Source organism: Micrasema longulum, unplaced genomic scaffold, assembly GCF_059751315.1.
Source record: "Micrasema longulum isolate JH-2025_06_02 unplaced genomic scaffold, ASM5975131v1 h1tg000543l, whole genome shotgun sequence".
In the NCBI taxonomy this organism is placed as follows: domain Eukaryota; kingdom Metazoa; phylum Arthropoda; class Insecta; order Trichoptera; family Brachycentridae; genus Micrasema; species Micrasema longulum.
In genome coordinates this window covers 351414-362988 of record NW_028277739.1, presented here as the reverse complement: position 1 = coordinate 362988, position 11575 = coordinate 351414, and the positions used below count along the sequence as shown (strand labels likewise).

The 11575-nt window shown below is 31.7% G+C and overlaps 1 protein-coding gene across 2 annotated transcripts in view; it reads left to right on the top strand.

The window, feature by feature from the left end:
- LOC148280767 (neurotrimin-like) overlaps window positions 1-11575 on the top strand; it is a 253317-nt gene that overhangs the window by 16555 nt on the left and 225187 nt on the right. The gene's annotated exons all lie outside the window — the stretch shown is intronic.

Below are 11575 nucleotides of genomic sequence, written 5' to 3'. Positions count from 1 at the left end.
ATGAATCTAGTTTTAACAAAACATCGAAATAAATTTATTCAAAGTTCATTGTTTGACAATATTTTGAGTTTGTCCAAATTTTTGTAGACAACTGGATTCAACTCCCCGGGGAGCAGTTTATATTATCATATTACAACAGAGATGAAGAACATTTAAAAGAAGGTAACATAGAAGTCGAGGCATCTACAGAGCTCATAACCTGTAAATGACTGGTTTAAGTGGCCACTTTACACACTGTAACATTCACCATTCTGCCCATATTTGGACATCAATATTCCTTCAATTCTTTCATCTGTTGATGTTTTTATTCGTGAACTCCAGAGCTAGTGCACATATAAAGTGCGCTTTGTTCAGCCCAAATGCTCGCGCGTTGGTACGCTTCCTCTGTACGCAACGGTCGCGCGTATTACGCACGAGAGAATCGCAGCTTATTGGCATTTTCTGAACAAGCTCTTAAATGTGATGAAATCGAAAAAAAAATATTACTTAGTAATTAGAGTAAAGGGAAGCTATCCTCTCTGAACTTTTTTTCAGAAAGTAACACGTGTCAACAATATGTCGATATCCAAAGAGATACGGTTTAGTAAAGACCATTAAATTAAGAATAGTTCAGAAGGAGCCTAGAATAATATTTGAATACATCAAACTGTGTCCGAAAATGCCCCCACTATGCCCCACTTATGCCACGCGCATTAAAAATATAATCATAACACAAATGTATGGCAAAAAAAAAGGAATCTGTTAATTTCTCTAAAATTTTACTATGCACGCGGAATATTGATTGACACAACAGAGTAGATAAGTAAAGGGTAATTTAATAAAAGTAATTTAATTTATGAACTTTGTACTTTTAACATACATTTAAATATATGAACTGAATATATACTTAAATATTATTTTACATAAAATGGATATTTTTATATCATTTTAAATAATATTTGATATTTTAAAGATAATGTTAGTAAAATTTTTACCACAGAGTTGTTTAATCCGAGGTCCAATTTGCATCAGTTCTCTCATTAGGTGAGCAAAGTAGGGTTTGCAAACTTACTACCCTGGCAAACCTTACGAAATTTTAATTTTAATTTTTTCGGCAATCTGGCAGATGAAAAAATAATTTAATGTATTTGCTATTTACACATTAATTTGCTAATTACACATGAAATATGATCCCACCCTATTTTTTTTTAGATCCTAGTAGTATTTCTACACTTTTAAAGGACACAACACGGCAAAGAATTCAAATCAGGAGTTGCGTACTGAGCGACGTCTACAAATAAACTAATGGGTCCAAACGTAAAACTACTCAATTATAAGTAGTTTAGTCGCCTTTTGTTTGATGCTCGTAAGCGGTTGCTGGACTATTCTTAATTTTATGGTTAAGACATGAGTCTTCCTATTGGCAGGCTGGTTCTGCAAGTAGGAAGAAAAAACAGCTCATGCGTATTACATTTTATACTCATGTTTTGCACCGTGACACAGTCGTCAGTATATTTACTGTTATTTTTTACACACAATGAATACAAGCATGTAAAGTCCACGTTCAGACGGAACTTCCGGATGAGTTAAAAAGCAAAACGATTGACAAGCAAAATATTTCAAATGTAAGTACCTGAAAAAAATTACAGGTTCAACAATACTGCATTAGAAATAAATAATACCACACTGTACAAGAACCCAGAAAAAGAAATTGTTTTGCAAACTATATTTTTGATTTAAGTCTGCAAAATATATCTGTGGTCTAAAAGAAATGTTTAATTCATGATGGGTACAAAATACAATCAAGGCTCCTCCATAAAATACAGCTGTTACAATATCCTACCTTTTGATCACCTTACTTTGTATGTTTGTCACAATATTTCAATCTGTTTAGTCGTAGGTTTTCAAAAAAAATTCCCCTTGGAATATTGAAATTTGGTTTCATACAAATAGAAGCTGTGGTCCCGTGATAATATCGTGGTTTTTGAATTAGTATTCCGGGGTTCAAAACCTGCTCTTTTGCACTTCCTTTTTTGCGTGACTACTTAAGGGTAACTCTAAAAAATTCAAGTTAATTCAAATATCATAATGATCACATTTAATTCAGCGGCTTCCGTGGCAAAATGTTTAATTTTTATTTATAAATAACATTGTATTTGTATTAATTGAAGACAGGGACATCGTTTATAGTGGCACAATCAAGAAACATATTGCTCGTTCACCAGTTATTCCACATTTCATTCCTGTTCCAGCAAAACAGATGTAATTTTTGAAAACGAATCACATATATTTTATTACCTGTTCTAGTAAATTAAAAATACTTGAACTTACTACAGAGAAATGCCTCTTAGTCAAGTGTGTTTATTTTTGGTACGCAGTAATTCACATTAAAGGAATATCCGGTTATTACTTTTTGTTAGTTTCTTTATTTTTTAGTGGCCTTAAAGTATATCAGACATGATTTAAAGTCAATTTATCTAATTCAAAGAACTTTGGCCTCTTTAAACAATGAATCAGAGGACAAGGTAGTAGGATATTGATATAAAAATTGTTTTTTGGATGAACATGAACGGTATGTGGATTGCCTGAACACAACCACCCCATACATACTGATTGAAAAAGTACAAAATACGCCAAACGAATAGAGCTTTGATCTTATACATTTCTTAAATTATTGTATAATGCATGTATAAATTTTCTTTATCGATCAGCTGTTTTGTACGTGAGATTGTTCATCAACGAAAACTCCCAAATATGTTATGTTATCTGTCAGCTTTATTTGTGGACAAAATCAACTACCACACTGCGGGGTTCATAATTTATTGATCGATTATACACACACATGCATTCATTTTACGTGAAGATGAAGACCGATGAAGCAAGTCATAATTTTATATTGAATGCAGTGAAATATATTCTGCAAGACTAAAAGTTTGGCACAGAAAACGCTCATCTAAATAAGAATAAGGTCATGTAGTTCATTCGCGCCATTGAGACATAAAGAACAAAGGAACGTGGCTCATAAAGAGACCACAGGGTGTGGTCATGCCCAGTCAGCCCAAACCGTCAGCTCAACAAGTCATCTCATTGGAGTCACTCACAACGTAGTATCGAATCTTATAGAACGCAATGCAATAAAATACACCTTCAATTACTCAACACCGTCTCTTCTGTCCACCTACACCTGGGAGAGGATCCTCACCACAATTTATACTACAACTGTTATTATAAAAATGCAATATTTATTTATTTTGGTAGACAAGCAATAAACAATTTATTTGACATTGGTATAATAAACACAAATCGTTATTTTAGAAATTGTTAATCAATTATGTGTGAACACAGCATTCACAAATAAAGAAAACAAAAATTATAACAGATTTTGTTTAAATTAGCTAGCTCAATTAAATTCTATGATTGTTATAAAAGTTATAACAATTAAATATTACTAACAGGTTCTTACAAATTATTTTACTTAACTATCAGAAATGACCATTTGATTTTATAAATTGCGTTACAGTTTTCCTTTAATTATTCAATTTATCATTAAAGATATAAATATCAGCAATAGATTATATCCTGTTATAAAATCTTAGCACATGTACGTGATAATGCATAAAAGTGCGCCATATTATTATTGAGGGTTGGAAGATAAAATTTTGTGTACGATCTCAATCGCCGACTGGGGACATTCAGGGGTACATTTTCTAAACAAAATGTCAAACTAAAATTACGATAAATTATTTTGTAAAGATATATCAAGTGTAGAATCTGTCTCCTAAATTTCAACTTATTTAGACCAAAATGTTGTAGGCGCTGATCATAAAACTGAAGGGTCCTGCTCAGGTTACATTTAAATGTTTGATTACGAAGAATTGTTTTTTGCACAAATTCAATTAAATTAGTTTGAGTTGAAGTTGCATTATCACATTTGAAATTTTCACTATCACCGTTTTCGTTCGTCATAAAATAAACGAAAATAAAAAAGTAAAATGACATTAATACAAAAAAAATGTTCTGTCAATTAAATAATCATATACATTTTCGTTTTGACATTATTATAACAAAATAAATTTCTTTAATTTAATTAAAAAATCAAAGACATACCGAGAGTTGTATGTCCGCTTTTTTCCAGCTAGAAATGCTGTGAGGAGAAACCGTGTATAAGGATCTATGTGATACAATTTGCAGTACAAAGTTATTTGTTGTGTTTCTCTCCTAAACCTATCTCAACCGTATTCAGTATTTGTACAAGTATGTTCTGATGCGGTATGCAGTGCGGCAACATACATTCAAGTGCATAAAAGAGGGATGAATTCCTGAAAATTATTCCATTCTAAAAAAAAAACATGACTTAAAAACATAACGAATTATATGCTTGTACAATTTGGTCTCCATTTTAAAGGACTCCCACTAGTCATATCCCGACTGTCTAGCATAGTGGGCCGATGATGTATAAAGTTTTTTTATATTTTTAGACATCAAAGTGAAAGGGGTCTAAAAAGTTGGATTTTGGATAACATTGAACGTGAACATTATTTAAAAAGATATTCAATACTACTTTTGGCCCTCAACCAAATTTTTGAAGTTTTTCACTGTCTGAACATTTTGTTAATTATCTATATTGACAAAATTATTATTTTGTTTGTAAAGGTATTACTTAATCACATTACAAATTCAAACACGTTTTAAAACTACCGAAATGCAAAAAGTTTACACTCCGTGGAACTGATTTCGTTGAGCGCCTGGTTAATATTGACGAAAATCATGGCTCATTAAAACAATGCTACCGATTTATTACAAAACAAAGTGCAATTTATGCCGTTGGATACTAATTAAATAAAATTTAATGCACATTATAAAATTTAATTGGACAGATTTTCATACGAAATGACAGCCAGTTTACCGCAAAAAATCGACTTTTTTGAAAATTTTAAGCTCTGGTTGAGGGTCAAGAGTAGTCTTAAATATTAATTTTGATGGTCTTTGCATTCTGAGTTATCCAAAAGGCAACTTTTAAGACCCCTTTCATTTGAAAATTCGGAAAATAAATACTAGCCCACTCTACTGTCCAGTTTCGTTCTTTCAGAAGAATTGCATGGTTGCTCGGATTGCAAGAGTAATTTTTCCAATTTTGAAATACACTTAATAAACCAACATAAAAAACCAAATGCCGCCTATTTAATGTCTGCATAACACCTATTCTCTTCTATAAATGCGAATCGTGGCACCTCACTAGGGCCCAAAACAGCAAAATAGTGAGTTTTACAAATAATAAAAGTGCCGTGGTTTGTATTTGTCCGGAATGAAGTGATAAGAGAACGGACCCAGTAAACTCCGGTGACAACTGTCATCAAGCGGAGGCGATACGGTTGGCTTAGCCATGTACTGCGGATGCCTCTTGAGAGCCTTAACCACGCTTGCCTATTTTACAAGGCATCGGGTACTCGACGTCCTGGACGTCCACTGCTGACTGTTCGTTGGCAGTTCATGTCAGAACTACGGGACGCGAACCTGACTTGAGAGGATGCACAGAAGCTGGCAGCCGACAGAGATGCCTGGAGAATCTTCGTGGACACAATATGCTCCAACTAGGGAGCGTACATGGAATGATGATAAAATACAACAATTACCTAATTTGTCGCCATCGGAGAAGCATGCAGTGAAAACGTACCGTTTTCAAAATACTTAAGATTATAATTCATGTCTTATCTTTGTTGCAATCAATCTCTTCTTGAGATCCCGAACATATCATCAGTCAGTAGCAAATTTCGTTTTTATGCCCCAATGTCTAAAATGATAATTCAATTTTCATCGCGAGTTCTTTTTTAAAGAGCGAAACCACACAGATTTCTACATCATTAAAAGCGGAGGGTGTAGGAAGATTCATATCATAATCATCATTTTCCTATCCACACCTACTGGTGCATAGGGAATTGCGTTATTACTCTAGTAGTAGCGTTTTTGTATATTTTTGGTACATGGAAGGTAAAATGATCCGTATTACGCTTAAACTTCAGTAAAGAAACACAGGATACAAGAGCGATCTTTCTAACCAATATTTTATGTCTGCCCTAGAAAGAATCAAACCCTGGACTCTAGGAATGGTATGCGAATGTTCCACCTACTTTATTAATTATAATAATAATAATAATAATAATAATAATAATAATAATAATAATAATAATAATAATCATAATAATAAAAATGGTTTATTAACAAAAAATACTTTTTGTTTTATTTGCTTCATACATACTTAGGTAATAGATTTTTCTGGATTATGTCTAGTTAATTTATTATAAAGTTATACAATAAATATACCATTTGTAATTTAAAAATGTTTTAAAGTAAGTTTAACGATTTTTCTCTACCTAAATCCAGTAACTATTTTATTACAAATTTGTTTAATAGGATTCGGGTCATGGTTTTTAATGTTTGGGTAACATATTGAATATTTTAGGGCCAAGAAACCTGAAATTTCTTTGCTCGAATTCAGAGTTTGTGGTAGACCCCATGACCCATCTTTTAGTTTGACTTCTATAATATATATCTTATGTTTCACTCTCAAAACTGTATTTTTCATCTGCCTGAACACAGAAAACTCGCAGAGAAATAAGTTAAATAAATAAAGACAGTATTTTTAGTATGTCCAAATAACGTACCTACTAGATTTTACCCTTAGGACCCATTTCACACTATAGAAAAAATCCACACGATACGATAAAATGAGATCGGGTGGATTGATATTTTTTAAAAAAGGTGTTAACATAAGTTTTGTCTATATTTCCAAATTGGAAAATGTTCACCAAAACTAGAACAAAACGATAAATGTTATAAGTCGTTCGAAAGAAAAAAAAAAATGTTCCACAAGATTTAATGTTTGTTGTTACGTTACGTGTTTTATTTTATTTGATTACAAGCCTTCAAAATGGAATGTCAATAAGACAAAAATGAGCATTTTGGACCCTTTTCTGTTCGCATTCAATCTAGGCAATTAAGTTGCCAAAGCTTTTCGTGGTATTTGCGCACTGTACGATGAGATTGATATAAATAATTGATTAATTTGTAGTATAATGATGAATGAGAATAAATTATTTACTAATTTTTTTGTATTTATTTTTTATATTCTCCTGTTTTCTTCAGTTAAAAAAAAAAGTCACAACTTATTTTAACACCTTTCATTAGAATTATTTTTTTATATATTTATTTGGTCAATGAATTTATTTATTTATTTTAATGCCAAGAAAACACAAAAAAAACAGTACACCACAGAGGCCTACTTGTCTCCACTCGAGTTTTTATAATGACAGATTTTTACCTGAGAGTAGCATCTGTAACTCAATCACAAATAACTATCGACGTGCTAATAAGCAACGTGATAAAACTTTATTTCCATGGTTGTTTATCGTATTCGCGATCACAATGGAACATCCGTAAAACACATAATGTTAAATATCAAAGTATTGACAATTCGCAACCTACAATTTCACCCGTGTAAATATGGAAAATATTCCAAAACTGCTATATTTATTTATTATTTATCATGCTATTTATTGCATTAACCCGGCGGTTGGCCAGCCAAATGTTAAGAAAAACAGTCGCCATAGTAATTGTAATTTAATTTTTATTTTTTGCGAGATATACTTCTTACTATTTTGCAAATGTATTATTTTTTATAGTTAACGCCGATTTTTTACAGTGAACTGTATTTATTTACAAGGAAAACAAAAAAACAAGACGACACGAGCGTTGATTTAGAGATTACACACGCGTTGACTTATGACAGCTTGTTCATTATTGTTAATTGTGATCGCTCAAACGCTAAGCATGTTTTTAAGCACGTCGATAGTTATTTGTGATTGAGCTACTGAATAAATTAAAAATGAATACAGAAGAATAAAATAAATGTCGTTCCCTTATTTAACCCTGCATTCTACGCTTGAAACAGGATATAGGGAGTTGATTAAGATAAATATTGTAAACAGAGTCAGATAAATTATCAAATTTATTGTTTATGAAGATAATTGGCAGAATTCCATATTTAAATTTAGTAAGGTATCTAAAATAAAATACTTTAATTTTATTTAATTCCACTTTTTTTCCTATTATTTTTCCAATTATGGTTTACTATGATTTCAAAATGTGACGCGTTTTGTCTTCTTAGGACATTATCAAACTTGCAAATTAAAAAAATAAAAGTAGAATTAAATCCAATGAAATTATTTTATTTCGGATAATTTACCAAATTCAATCCAATCAAATGTTTAAACAGCTTGACCACCGCATACCGCACACCGCATCTGAGGACATAAGTCTCCTTGGCGGAGCTCACATACACGGAAAATTTACTAATTATCAAACGAAGAAAGCTGCTTAAAGGAGCTCTCTGAAATCTGGTAGCCTTAGGATCTTTGTGCTGAAAGAAAGTAATCCAGAAGTACATAATATGTACTTCATTGGATTGAGAAAAGAGGGAAGTGAATTTTTCACTGGGATTAAATTGATTGGACATGATCAATTCGCCGAAATGATTACAAAACTTTTTAACAGCCTTGAAATTATTTTTGTTAAAAAAAAAGGTCATAATTTATTTTAACACCTTTCATTAGAATTATTTATTTATATATTTATTTGGTCAATGAATTTATTTATTTATTTAAATGCCAAGAAAACACAAAAAACAGTACACCACATAGGCCTATTTGTCTCCACTCGAGTTTTTATAATGACGGATTTTTACCTGAGAGTAGCATCTGTAGCTGAATCACAAATAACTATCGACTTGCTAATAAGCAACGAGATAACATTTTTTTTCCATGGTTGTTTATCGTATTCGCGATCACAATGGAACATCTGTGAACACACAATGTTAAATATCAAAATATTGACAATTCGCAACGTACAATTTCACCCGTGTAAATATGGAAAATATTCCAAAACTGCTATATTTATTTATTATTTATCATGCTATTTATTGCATTAACCCGGCGGTTGGCCAGCCAAATGTTAAGAAAAACAGGAAGCCACCAGATCTGTATATCCGACAGGACCTATAACAAATGCTTAACAGCTAATAATAGGTGATTGGCCATTTAAATGCTTAGAATTATATATTCCGTTTATATAAATTGTTATCATATTCAGGTCCAAGGGGATGAAAAACAGAGCATTGTGTGCGAAATAGAACCAGCAGCTCAATCGTAATGGCCGCACTTGTCGGTTATAACCTGTTCGATAAAAGTTTTTCACAATGATTGTTTATCGTTTTAGCGATTCCTGTATTTAAAATTTATCAGTTGGGGATAAAAACATTTTTCTATTACAATATTTAAGTTTGTTCAAATTAAAAATCTTAATGACACCCCTTCGTGAGTAATTAAGATTAACAAATCACAAAAGGGATGGAAAATACCTTAAATAAAAGAATATGGAACTCTAGGCACTTACATGGATTATGACCTGTCATTGGCTGTTTTAAGAGGGCCACTTTATACACTGTGTAACATTCACCATTTTCCAGAAGAAGTTTAAAAATTGGAGAATTGTTTTCAGGTGTTGCCTAGTATGTGAAATAATTCAGTCAGATGAATCTCTTCACATCGATAAAGGTTTCAGCTCTTTAACTTCACTAAAATCAACAAATGAAAGGATTGAAGAAATATGTATGTTCAAACATAGGCTAAATGGTGAATGTTACACAGTTTGTAAAGTGGCCACTTAAACTAGCCAATGACAGGTCATAAGCCCTGTAAATGCCTAGACTTCCATTTTACCCCCTTAAAGGTTATTCTCTATCCCTGTTGTAATTTATTAATATTTTTTTATATTGCCACACTTAAGTCTCAAACGTGGCAACTCTTATCTTAAATTTCAACTTTCACAATATTTAATTTTTCCAAATTAAGATTGATGGCACCGTTTAATTATTAAAACTTAATCAAATAATAGAAAATACTCACAACAAAATTGTTTTATGATTTTGTAATTATTTGTGCGCGTTGAAAATTGAAATCATTCTGACAAAATAGTTTCATTCCAAATAATATCTAGAAGGTATTGTCTCGAAGGAGTAGTACGGACTATGAACGTAGAGAAATGGTCATTTTACGGGGATTATGCCTCGTAATATCACATTATGGCTGAGAGGTTTCTGTCAAGCGGGGGCTTAAAGGAACGATATAACATGTCATCCCAATTGATAAATCGCTCTATGAACATGAAATCTGGTACGAAAATAATTTTAAACAAAATACAAACGTTGTGTGTCCGGTCAACTACAGGAAACAGTAAAAAAGAACCAAAACCCTGTAAAAGTATTTTTGACTCGTTGGCTACTCTTTTGGAAAAATCCTGGAAAAGGAAATCCAATGGAGATAAGGGCGTGTAGTGATTGACGCATTCGCCTATCATGATTAAAGTTCCGGGTTTGATTCTTGGCATGGAGGATGTGATAATATATTGATTTTCAAGGACTGTAATTCAACACATATTATATTTTTCATACAGAAAACTTAATTTTACTTTTTTTTTATTTTTTTATTTTATTTATTTAATAGTATAATTATACGTTTTTACAATTTAAAATAAAAATCACTTGTTATATTTTTACTAAAACTAAAATCCCACCAAGCCACTTTTTGTAGCTTATTGGTGGTAGAGACAATTGAAGATAATTTTTTATTTTTTTTACATTTACATTTTTTTTTGCACCACAACAGGCCAGGGGGCCTAATTACAGTGGTGAATTACATCACAGAGCACCCAGGCTTGAGAAAAATCACATTTTAATTTTTGTATTCTCACCGGGAATCGAACCCGGAACCTTCCGTGCGTGAGTCAAGCGTCTTGACCACTACACCACGGAGGCCGCCTGTAATGTTAAATTAAATAAATGTTAACTGACTGTTGTATTACGGGCCCTGGAAGCGACTGGCAATGTACACAAACTCCACTTAGTGCTACCAGTACCAGTACAGTGCCCTATGCATTAAAAGGCGCAAGATACGGAAACTATTATAATAATTAAGGTTTAATTAAACTGTTTTCAGATTTAAATTTTAAGCAATTTTTACTACTCGATAATTCCGTAAGCAAAATGAAACATTATCAGAACTAAATAGGAATGAATTGTGTTTTTGGTTTTAATGTTAAATTTAAATTTTAAAAAATGATTGCAGAACAATCAGTTTATTTTTAGTAACACAATTTTCTGAGCAGAATAAAGCTTGAAATTTTTGTGAAATTTGAATTGAGTTACTTTTGTTTTGTGTGTTTAGCGGTGGCATTAATTAATTATAAAGTGGAATAAATCATTATCAAATTAGTAAAATCAATATTGTTTAATAGAATATTACCACGGTTTAAAAAAAATACTTAACTGGGGTCTTTAAATACTGTTAATTAAGTTTTTTTTTTTTAATTAAATTTATTAGTAGCATAAAAAATCATTTTTAATTTGCCTTTTTAATTTCCCAAAAATTCACTTCATTTAATTTGCTCCGCCCTTTTTAGGTTACGATTCGGTTAAATTTTGCCCTTAGTTTGTGATCGTTTAAATTGACCGTCTTTATTTACGTCCCGATCGTCACGTTTTCGT